General features: G+C 38.2%; 1 long non-coding RNA gene across 1 annotated transcript; it reads right to left on the bottom strand.

The window, feature by feature from the left end:
• Positions 1-309: 309 nt before the first annotated feature.
• LOC115758947 lies at positions 310-1213 on the bottom strand. Its single transcript, XR_004017471.1, has 2 exons — positions 983-1213; positions 310-916 (listed from the first exon to the last, which is right to left on the bottom strand). It is a non-coding gene; the product is annotated as an uncharacterized LOC115758947 (long non-coding RNA).
• Positions 1214-10283: the final 9070 nt, after the last annotated feature.

Raw genomic sequence — 10283 nt, 5'->3', positions numbered from 1 at the left:
CAAATCGGGTTCAGCATTACCCAATCGGAGTCCAATTTGGCTGCTGAAATGACCCGCGCATAATGTAAGAGAGCACTTAAGTCCTGTAGAGTTGGTATCCCGGGGGTATCCCCTATTAAAAAGAGCTGAATATGCGTGAGTACCAGAACTAGCCGAAAGATCTATCACTTTCTGTGTTGAGGAATACCTTTTTCCAACCTTTTTAGCATTATATGCAATTCGATTCATGTTCCACTTGCTTAATAAATAATGCAGAACTAACATGCAGGGTTCCCTAGTCGGAAGCTCCCGACTAGAACCGCTTACTTGTTTATTATATATATTTATTTTATAATAAGTTTATTATATATATTTGACATAGATTTAAAGTCGGATTTTATGGATTTGTTTCATACAATTGCTTTCCAGGCCTGATTTTTTCATTATACAAACAGGTAAAATAAGCTACAGGTGGCGTTTGTACATCTATCAACAAGCCGCAACCCACTTTGTCAACCCTCTGATTTATAATATTTGCTAAAGACTCAGTTTCTTCTGTAGCATTCACTGGAAATTCATGTACATATGAAGCTTTAAAATATTGATAACCCATTAGCCAATTTTGAAATATAAAGCGAATTATGTATGCAGTACTGTATGAATAAATTGTTAAGTCACCTGAGTTGCGAGCGACATTTAAGAAACGTGGGACGTTAACGCAATTGTGGGCCACAATATAGTTACAAAAATTTGTGACGCGCATTGCCACTACGGAGAGTTCTTCATCCCAGCGGAGTGGGGGCAATTTTTTGGCTTTTGGCAAATCATCCACGGTCTGTTCGATTATTTTCCGTACACCATTATGAGATTCCAAAATGTTAGTAATGTAATTTTCCATGTTAATACCATTGGGTGATGTGGGACAGATTTCGCCCTACTTAAATGAAATAAATGCAATTTGAATTCGTAAGCCAGGTTCAACTGTAGTTAATCAAAATCTTACAAACGTATTGTTACAGGAAATGTGACGAACACCTTTCGGGCAGAGTCCCTTTCTGCAATAGTCCGCTGGTGCCACTGGTTCCTGATATGGCCCGCGCATTTTGTAAGACGGCACTTTAGTCCTGTAATATTGGTATCCCCGGGGATCGGCGTATATGCCTATTAAAAAGAACTGAACATGCGTGAGTGCCAGAAGTAGTCGAATGTGCATCTTAGAGTAATCTTCCACTTACTGTATTGAGGAAAAGCTTTATCCAACCTTTAAGCACTATTTGCCATTCGATTCATGTTCCACTTGCTTAATAAATAAAGCAGAACTAACTGGGAAGTTTCAAATCAAATGCTGAGTAATAACATGGCCGAATCAAATATCAAGCATTCAAATAGACAAACATTTTTATATCCTATATATTAAGACAAGCATTTTTCTATTCTATATAATTTCATAATATCATTAAATATCGATGTTTTAGATATACTTTATACTTTATTGTACTTTACTTCAAGCTTCAATGCTATTTTCTTGACTATCATGTATTGATTTTTAACATGTATCGGAAAATTAAATTTAGGTGCGGGCTGCCATTTTGTTGCACAACTCGATTAATTGAACATATGGCACATGGCACAAGGTCACAAATAAATCAGCTGAATCAAAAGTTAATAAAACAAAAAAAATTTCCGAGCTGCTGATATTTTGGTCGTTTGTAAAATTTCCGAGACTTGCAACACTCACAAATTGTTCGGCTCATGGGCACTCAACACTTGTGCGTGGCTGTTGAGGCATTTGCCACTCAATGCGGCAACCACATGTGGCAAATCTAACAGAGATTTGGCTTTGAATGCCATGTTAATTACAGACAGACACGTGGAGCAGTTCCACAGCTAGCATGGGCTGGTAGTGTTGAAAACTGAGGGTCAGGGTAGCAGTCGGAACTGCTGCTGAAGGAGCAGCAATAAGCTCTGGGATTAGGTGGCTACGACTGTGGCTGCGACGGGCCACACTAAGTGCCCGATGGTACTTTGCACATGGCATCCACCTACCACATCCAGTTATCCCCATTTTCCATTCAGTGAACAGCAGCTCTGAGCTGTGAGCCACTCGCAATAATGTTTATGCGTTTTAGAACCATGGCAAGGATGCCTCTTGGAAATGCTCCAGTGAGCTTCTCTAGAAATCAACAGTTATTAAAAGACAGCAACTCAGTCCCAGTGGTTGCGAGTGTGTGTACTTAACTCTAAGGACAATTGCTAGTTGATGCTGGTGGAATCCTAGTTTTAATCCCATAACCATAAAATGTTTATCTACGTATGTTTATTGCTGACTCAGTAGCATTTGCCAACTTTATCCCGGACTTCTAGATAAATAAATCAGTTGCCATCTCATATTTGCTTTGATTTGAATGGAAAAAGCCAGCTTAGACAGGCAAAAGACATAAACGTAAGCCAATTTTCATTTTCGAATTAGTATCTCGTTTTCTTTGTTCCTTAAAACAAGATATCTATAAATATACCTGCGTTTAAAAGATTAAGTTTGCTTAAATCAGGCCTGCAAGCCCATCGTTTGCCCTTAAGTATAACTGTTTTAGTTATATATCACTTTTATTTTAAGATTATTTTTGAAATTATGGACTAGGTCCACGACTTGGGACGCCAACCATGGAGTCTTATAATAAATAATTATTATTTGTTTATATTTATTCATGTTAATTAGAAAACTTTAAGATTACTTTTTTTGATAGCCCTGTGATCCTTGATACCAGTTTTGGGTTTTCAAGATGTCTTGACTTTTACTTCATCTTTTTTTTCTGCTTCATATGAATTCTAATCAACAGCGGACTATTGTACAATATAGCTTTAAAAGAAAAATTAGTTGAAAGACAAGTTTAATATATTTTCAATAATTTATGTATAGATAGTGTATAAATTATATAGGGCATTCAATCAAAACAATCTTGTTTTTTTTTGTTGTTAATCTAATCCCGAGTCGTACTCAAAATCCTTATAAGAATATATTTCAGTGAATTGAATTGAATATTGATTGGATTGGGTTGATATGAGTTAAGTTATTTAGATGAAAGTTTTCATGAGGTCCTAAAAACTTGTCAAACTGCAAATTGGCACTGTAATAATAATAACACTTCATAATCAATTTGCCTGCCACACTCTTAACCAATCGTAAGCGAGTTATTAAGAGATTTGCTATAAAAGCACTTGCTTGAATCCATAAAATATATTCCAAGCAGCTTTCACCTGACTCACATAGTTCTTAAAGCCACAAAAACTTTCAATTTTATTTATGGGCTGAGCTTGACTTAATGATCCCCGCCCATCCACAAAAATAAAAAAAAAAAAAAATCGGCTCAGTTACAGTGCCACACGCCCAGTTTCAGTTTCAGATTCAGTTAACAGACCACCCATTCACTCACCCACCTGCTAGGATAGTTCGGCGAGAAGACAAAGCGAATTGTTAAGTCAAAGGCGTTGAGGGCACTTTATGAGCTGGCTGGCTTTCTGGGGGACTGTCTGGCTGGATGGCAGGCTGGTCGGTCCGTCGTCGGTCGGCTGGTTGGTCAGCCTGGGCAATCACTGTGCAAATCCCGGCCATTGAAATCAATAAAAGTTAACGGCCAGTGCTGGGTACTCGGCAGCCAGTTCACGATTGATGTGCCATAAAAGTCGCAATTGAAGCGCACGCCCGCAGCGTCCAATCCAACGACCAGACGTAAGCCTCCAGACGAGACACAGGCATATCGGAGCACAAACACAGAGGGCAATCCTTATCTGTGGGTGGGGTAGTTGGGGCTGGCGGGCGCCCAAAGTGCGGAAGTGCGTCATCATAAAAGCTTTCACGGTTGCCGCTTATTGTGGCGCATAATTTATCATTTAACTGCTTAATAGTTCCGTTCGATTGAAAATTGTACAAAAAGGTCAATAAATTGTGCAACCAACTAAATGGACGCAGACGGGTCCATCTAACCCAGGCTCCACTGTCTGGCCTTGTGTTTACTCAGCTGCGGCGCCTCGTTCGTCACAGTTTTGACTAATGGCCAGCAGCAACTGGAGCTGGAGCTTTAGCTGGAGCTGGAGTAGGACACGCTCGCCTCTTTGGACAGGGCGTGACAAATTCACCTGCCAAGCGTACTCGCATCTCGTTTGCCTGACCGTCAATATTTATGATTTTACCACTAGCTGTTGGGCTGGCTTGACGTTGACTTGGTCTGCAACCAGAAGCAGCAGTAGAAACTTTTCTCGGCATTGATTTTTGTATACCCTGGAGCCATTGTAAATGGGCATGCGGGATGATTTGGGCAAATAGTGTGGAAGTAAGGTATATATATTCTTGAGCATATCCTTTTTCTTGGCTCGTCTTTCTGCTTGATTACATGTGTCGGAACTGTATTGAGTAATACCTTTCGCCAACCTTTTTATCACTATATGCAATTCGATTCATGTTCTACTTGCTTTAACAAAAAGTGCTGAGCTAATTGGAATATTGTGTGAAAAGTTTTAGATTAAATGTTGAATAACAACGGCTCTGTTGGTATCGAATATCATACACAAAATAAATATATAAAGGACTTGTGCAACAGATAGAAAGATTGACCTAAAGTATATAAAAGTATATAAAAGTATATATATAAAGTATATAAAAGTATATATAAAGTATATAAATTGTTGATCAGGAGGACAAGCTGAGTCAATCTAGACATGTCCGTCTTTGTAAGCGCTTCGAACTCAGAGACTATAAGAGCTAGAGACTGATATTTTAAAGGTAAGCTCTACAATTATAGGCGCAGCTTAAGATTATTTCAAATCAGCGATAAGTGGACCCATATTTGGGCAAGTCTAATAGGGATTTACCAAATACAGTATATATGTTATGCTTTTAATATACACAGATCCACAGTCTCCTAAAAAGCATAGCCATACATTTCAGATTGTCAGATTCAAAATTTTGCAAATTTCATATAAATTGGATCATAAGCCCCGAAGTTATTTAACTATAAGAAGCATAGCTAAAGAATGTATGAATATGAAATACGCTGGAATGTTTGTAGCGACAAATCGCTGCTGGTTATAGGGTATCTCCTAGTCATGCACTCCCCAGTAGAATACTCTTGCCTGTTCCGTCTGCTTTATACTCTGCTTCACACCTCAATGCGAAAGATTCTTTTACAGTTGGCCTCTATCCAAAATGATATGTTGTGTAATCTGTGGACATGCGACAAGTCAATTTTTTTTGCTGTTGCCGCTATTGTGTGTTGTTGCTGTTGTTGCTGATGTTGTTGTTGTTGTTGTTGTTGTTGTTGTTATGTGTCTGCTTCAAGTTTGTTATTATGGCAGTTGACGAAATTTATGAACTACACATCCGTTTTGCCGCTTTTCTGTTTACTTGGCTGCAGCTTCCGGCCTCCGACTTGGCAGTCGACATCGTCATGGCCACATTTTGAGGTTAGGCTGCACGTGCTCCAAATGCGAATCGAACTGACGGCGGCGTCGGCATCGGCGGCGTCGCCTGTTGACACCTGCCCTGTAAAGGTTGACTACACTAGCGTTTAGTTTATTGTTTGCCATGTGACGCCTTAACCCTTAGAAAATACTATAAAATTGCCAACGATTTATGTTTAGACTTCAGTATTTGGCTTAGCTGTTGCTAGATCTACTTGCTGTATATGTTCTTAATGCTTTTTAGAAGGAGAGAACATAAAAATTTCAAAATATAAATTGGTATCGAAAAAGTCAGCATTTCATTGATAATCAGCAAATCTAACATATGGTGCAATTAATGCTAGAACCTTTTAGGAATTATAAGCTTTGTCTTGAGTGTTGTGTAGCTCCTATATGTGTCGGATACATTATGTGTTTAAAATAGCAGAAGCAGTTGATATCAGAATATTTTCATCTACAGTCCTAAATATGATAAAAAATGTCTTTCAGATGTTGGCTTTTCCGTGAGAAATTTCTCTCTGAGATGTTTGTCTCAACAATTGATTGCAGCTGGGTGAAAATGAGCACGGTTGACGGCAATGGGGTTAATAGACGTTTTCAGTCAGCATCTTTCTGGCTAGTTGGCCAAATCACAGCACAGTGAGATACAATGAACTTGAGCCGCTGTCATGGCAACAATTTGTTACACAAAAGGCGAAACGGCCTCAAGGACAGACCGCCTGCTTCAGCAGAAGATGAAGAAGAGGAGTGATGTCCTGTCGACTCTGGTCTTGCAGAGTGTACGTGTGTCTGTGTGCGCCCATTTGATTGCAAAGATTTACGACATAACAATTTATGGAATGACGAAATGATTTCCTGTGTTTTTTTACGAGATGCGATGGGCATGGCGCTGGCAACGGAAAAGCCAAAGCCGGAGCCAGAGCCAGAGCCAGAGCTGGGACTCTGGAGCTGGCGTTTGGTTCGCCCACGCACGCGCTGCCCATTGCCAACACGCCTTTGCAATATCATTTCAATCAATTTCAAGTCAAGGATTTTTCGCAACAATCCCCACCTACACATTTTTTTGGTGGTAGAACCACCAGCCGTTGGCATCGGCATCGGCATCGGCGTTGGCGTTGGAATAAAATTAAAACGTCAGCATGTGTGCCAGTTTGCTAATGTTGGTGTGTTGGTGTGCGTGCTGTTGAGTTGCCATGCAGCGCTATATAATGATATACACGCCACGTACATGCATCATCCCAGGGCCGTGACTAGTCCAGCGAGGAGCCGCCGCCGTGCAAGCCGTCGCCAGCGGAAGTTCAATCGAATTTCAACGGAAATTGCCGACATTTCATGAGGTGTGAAATGATTTTATTACATCATTACGTGCAGAGGCGCCAAAAAAAAAAAAACACTCACACACACACACACTCACAAATCTAGGCACACTCGCACATACACCGTCAAACCCTCAACAGTCCAGTTGTCAGCTCCCCAGTTAACCCCCTCATAAAATCACAGCTGTGCCTGCTGCTGCTGCCACTGTGGAGCAGTCCTTGCAGCGCCCGTTGCATGTCGACATTTAATTATGGCCACGTAACTGTCCGCCAAGTGCCCCACGGAGGGGGCAGTGGCACGCTTGCTGTTAAAGGGCATCGCTAACGCCAATGCAAAACACAGTGAATACTGACGAGACCCCCACTGGCTGGGGGTAGTGCGATGCAAAGCGATGCTTTCTAAAATGTGTAAGATAACTTTAAAGAACTCCAAAGTTCTTAAACTAAAGAAGTTTGTCTAACTATGTTACTTCAATTAAAAAACCTAGGCTATAAAACAAGACAATAATAATGTCTAGTATTACTGATTACTACTGCTATTTATAAAATACTGTATGATTCTTAAATATTTTTTTAAAAGCGGTTTTTTTCTTATTTTATTATTTTATTTTTTAAAATTTATTCTACGATATAATTGGGCTGCACATCGGCAACCGTCCTCAGATTATAATATTATAGAACATATATTGAATACTCAAAAAATGTTGGTCAAATACTAAAATGAAGCGAAAATTTAAAAAAATTAGTAACAAAATATTTATTTTAATATTAGTTATACTATTGTTTACATTTAATATAAATCAGCTAAGAAGGAAATCGCCTTCAAACTATTTCTGAAATTGTAGATAAACCTTTTTGGGAAGGTTTTCAAATGAGGCAACTTTCAGTAAGAGTTAGAAGAGCTCTTTACCGAACCCATATAAAGGATTATATGAGGAAGTCTTTTGATATGGCAAAATAATATACATCTTAGAATAATAACAAAATGTACGCTCAAGAATAAGCAGAAAAAGTTTTATCTATCTTTAGGTCGAGCTCTCTTCAAGTAAATAATTTCCATATTGTTTATTTAGTTTTATGATTTTTTCATATTTAAAAATAAACAATTCAAATGATTTTCTTTGCTTATTTTTTTTTTATTTTCCGAAAACTGTTTGAGGCATGCACATCATATTGTTCGCATTGCACTTGAAGCTCTTGTTAATTTTGTAACTGTGTTCAAATTGTTTACTGAAAATTCAATGCGTTTCCTTCTCTATGGCTATTAGGTGCAAAAACAACAATGCGAATGAGCACAGTGAATAAATATTCGATTCCATTCGACTGCATGGAAATGTTTTCATTTTGTTATTAAAACAGCAATGCACATTGTTAAATGTTGGCGCTATTCATGTTGACCAAAGGTTTATAACATTGTTTGCTTTTATTTGAATTTTTGTTCTTATCTCTCGGGCATTTGATAAATTTCCTGAATTTAATTGGATGCAAGCTTAGTAGAGATATGTTAGCGAGACTTGAAATAGATATGAATTGAAGTTGCTAAATATAAATAAGTTGGAAATTTTGTTGGCTGGCTCGAGGCCCGGACCAATTCTTTGAATATGGATAGGTCGCCAAAACCATCAATATAAATAAGTTGTACAAAAGATATTTAATGCCAATCCACCTATATTCCACAAAACTCTGTAAAATCAATCATATGTTTTAGTTTTTGGCTAATCCTTTTCCACGAGATTTAACTTTTGGTTAGCTTTCTTTTATTTCTAGCTCACATTTATAAGTCTTCTTATATTTATAATAATTTTATAATTATTATTTTAGCACAATAAACTTTTTAGTTTTCTGATAGTTAAATACTTATTAAAAATAGGGCCTAGGTTACCCATATTTTATTTACAAAACATTTTATATTTTATTTTCATTAAGTGTTCTCCTTCGCCCTATATAAATAAGCTTTATCTTAGATTTAAGCTTGTTGTTCTTAGCCAGTTTTTACTGTTTCATTGCCATAATAGTAGCGCTTGTTGTTTTTGTTGCTGCTATTGCTGTTGTTTTTTTTTCTGCACACTCAATCAAGTTAATTGGTTGCAGCCAAATAAGGCAAGGTCCACGCGAATCCTCCGTCTACCGCCGCGCTGCCCTGCCGACCCCTGCCACTTAGCGTAACCGCTCAGCGGGCCTAGTAATCCTCATTTCTCAATAGTTGACATTAATTTGAAGTGTGTGGGTGTATAGATATATGTGTGTGTATGTGTGTGTTGCTGTTGTTGTTTCTTGTGCTGACTGGCAACCGCAGACACTGTTGCAATTAGAGCATAATTATTTAATAAACCAAATATACTGAATATATATGTGTGTGGGTGTGTGTGGGTGTGTGTGTGTGTGTGAAGTGTGTGTGCGCCGTGTCAAGAAGTCAACGGAGTGAATGAACGAGATGCCAATGAGCATGTGGATATTATTGAACAGCCGTCGAATGAAACTAAATGACAAAGCACCTGCCCGAGAGCTGAACTCAAAATGGCTGCCAGATCGCGTAGGTGTGTCTGCCTGTGTGTGTGTGCCTTTGTGCTAGTGTGTGTAGCTGCCTTTGTTAGTGAGCAACGCGTTGTTGTTTACCCAATTAAATTCTGTAAATGTTTAGCTGCCAGCCAAATGGCGTCAAATATGCAGCTGTAGATGCGAATGTTTGGGCAAATGATGTGAATGACATTGATAGTGTAAATGGACATGAGAATGATGGTAATACTGATACCGTATGTTAGGCTATGATGAATGATAACATTGGCATAGAATTGGAAGTGCAATATTGAATGGCAAATGCACAAATGATTAGGCATTGCAATTAAGACGAGGCCAGAGCTTCGATACTGACAAATGTGAAACATACATTAGTTTTGTGTCATGCCGTTTGTGAGCTTTGGAAATTATGTAATAATACTATATTCAATTATTACTGCTAAAACCATATTTTAATATAACAGTTTATTTATAGCAATGCGTTTGTGTTTGCATTTGCATTTGTCTGCGAACTAATTCATAATACATATGTTTCTTGTCAACAACATAATTTATATTAATTGACACATTATTTAGCGAAGCCATTGATATTTTAAAAGAATTTTTAATGAGCTATTACTATTCGATTATAAATGAAAGATAAAATAAATTTAAGCGAGAAAGAAGGGCTATCTTCGGCACGCCGAAGATCTAGTGCTTTGCCCGTATCTAAGAAGTACCGAGAAAATAGTAAATGCCGAGTTTGGTCAAGATATCTTAATAACCAAAAAAGGTTTCTAATCAAAAACCTGGTTTTCGACCGGTCGTTCCTATGGCAGCTATATGATATAGTGGTCCGATGTTAATATGATTTTGCATATATATGAGGAGTAAAGTGAAACTAATAAATGTCGAGTTTGGTCAAGATATCTTGAAAAACAAAGTGATTTTCATAAAACAACTTAATTTTCGACCGATCGTTCCTATGGCAGCTGTGTGATATAGTGGTCCGATTCAGCTGATTTTGACATATGTGCT

Source organism: Drosophila novamexicana, unplaced genomic scaffold (assembly GCF_003285875.2).
Source record: "Drosophila novamexicana strain 15010-1031.04,08,12 unplaced genomic scaffold, DnovRS2.1 tig00000193-arrow-pilon, whole genome shotgun sequence".
NCBI lineage: Eukaryota > Metazoa > Arthropoda > Insecta > Diptera > Drosophilidae > Drosophila > Drosophila novamexicana.
The sequence above is the reverse complement of the archived record's forward strand: the minus strand, read 5'-3'. Positions and strand labels throughout refer to the sequence as shown.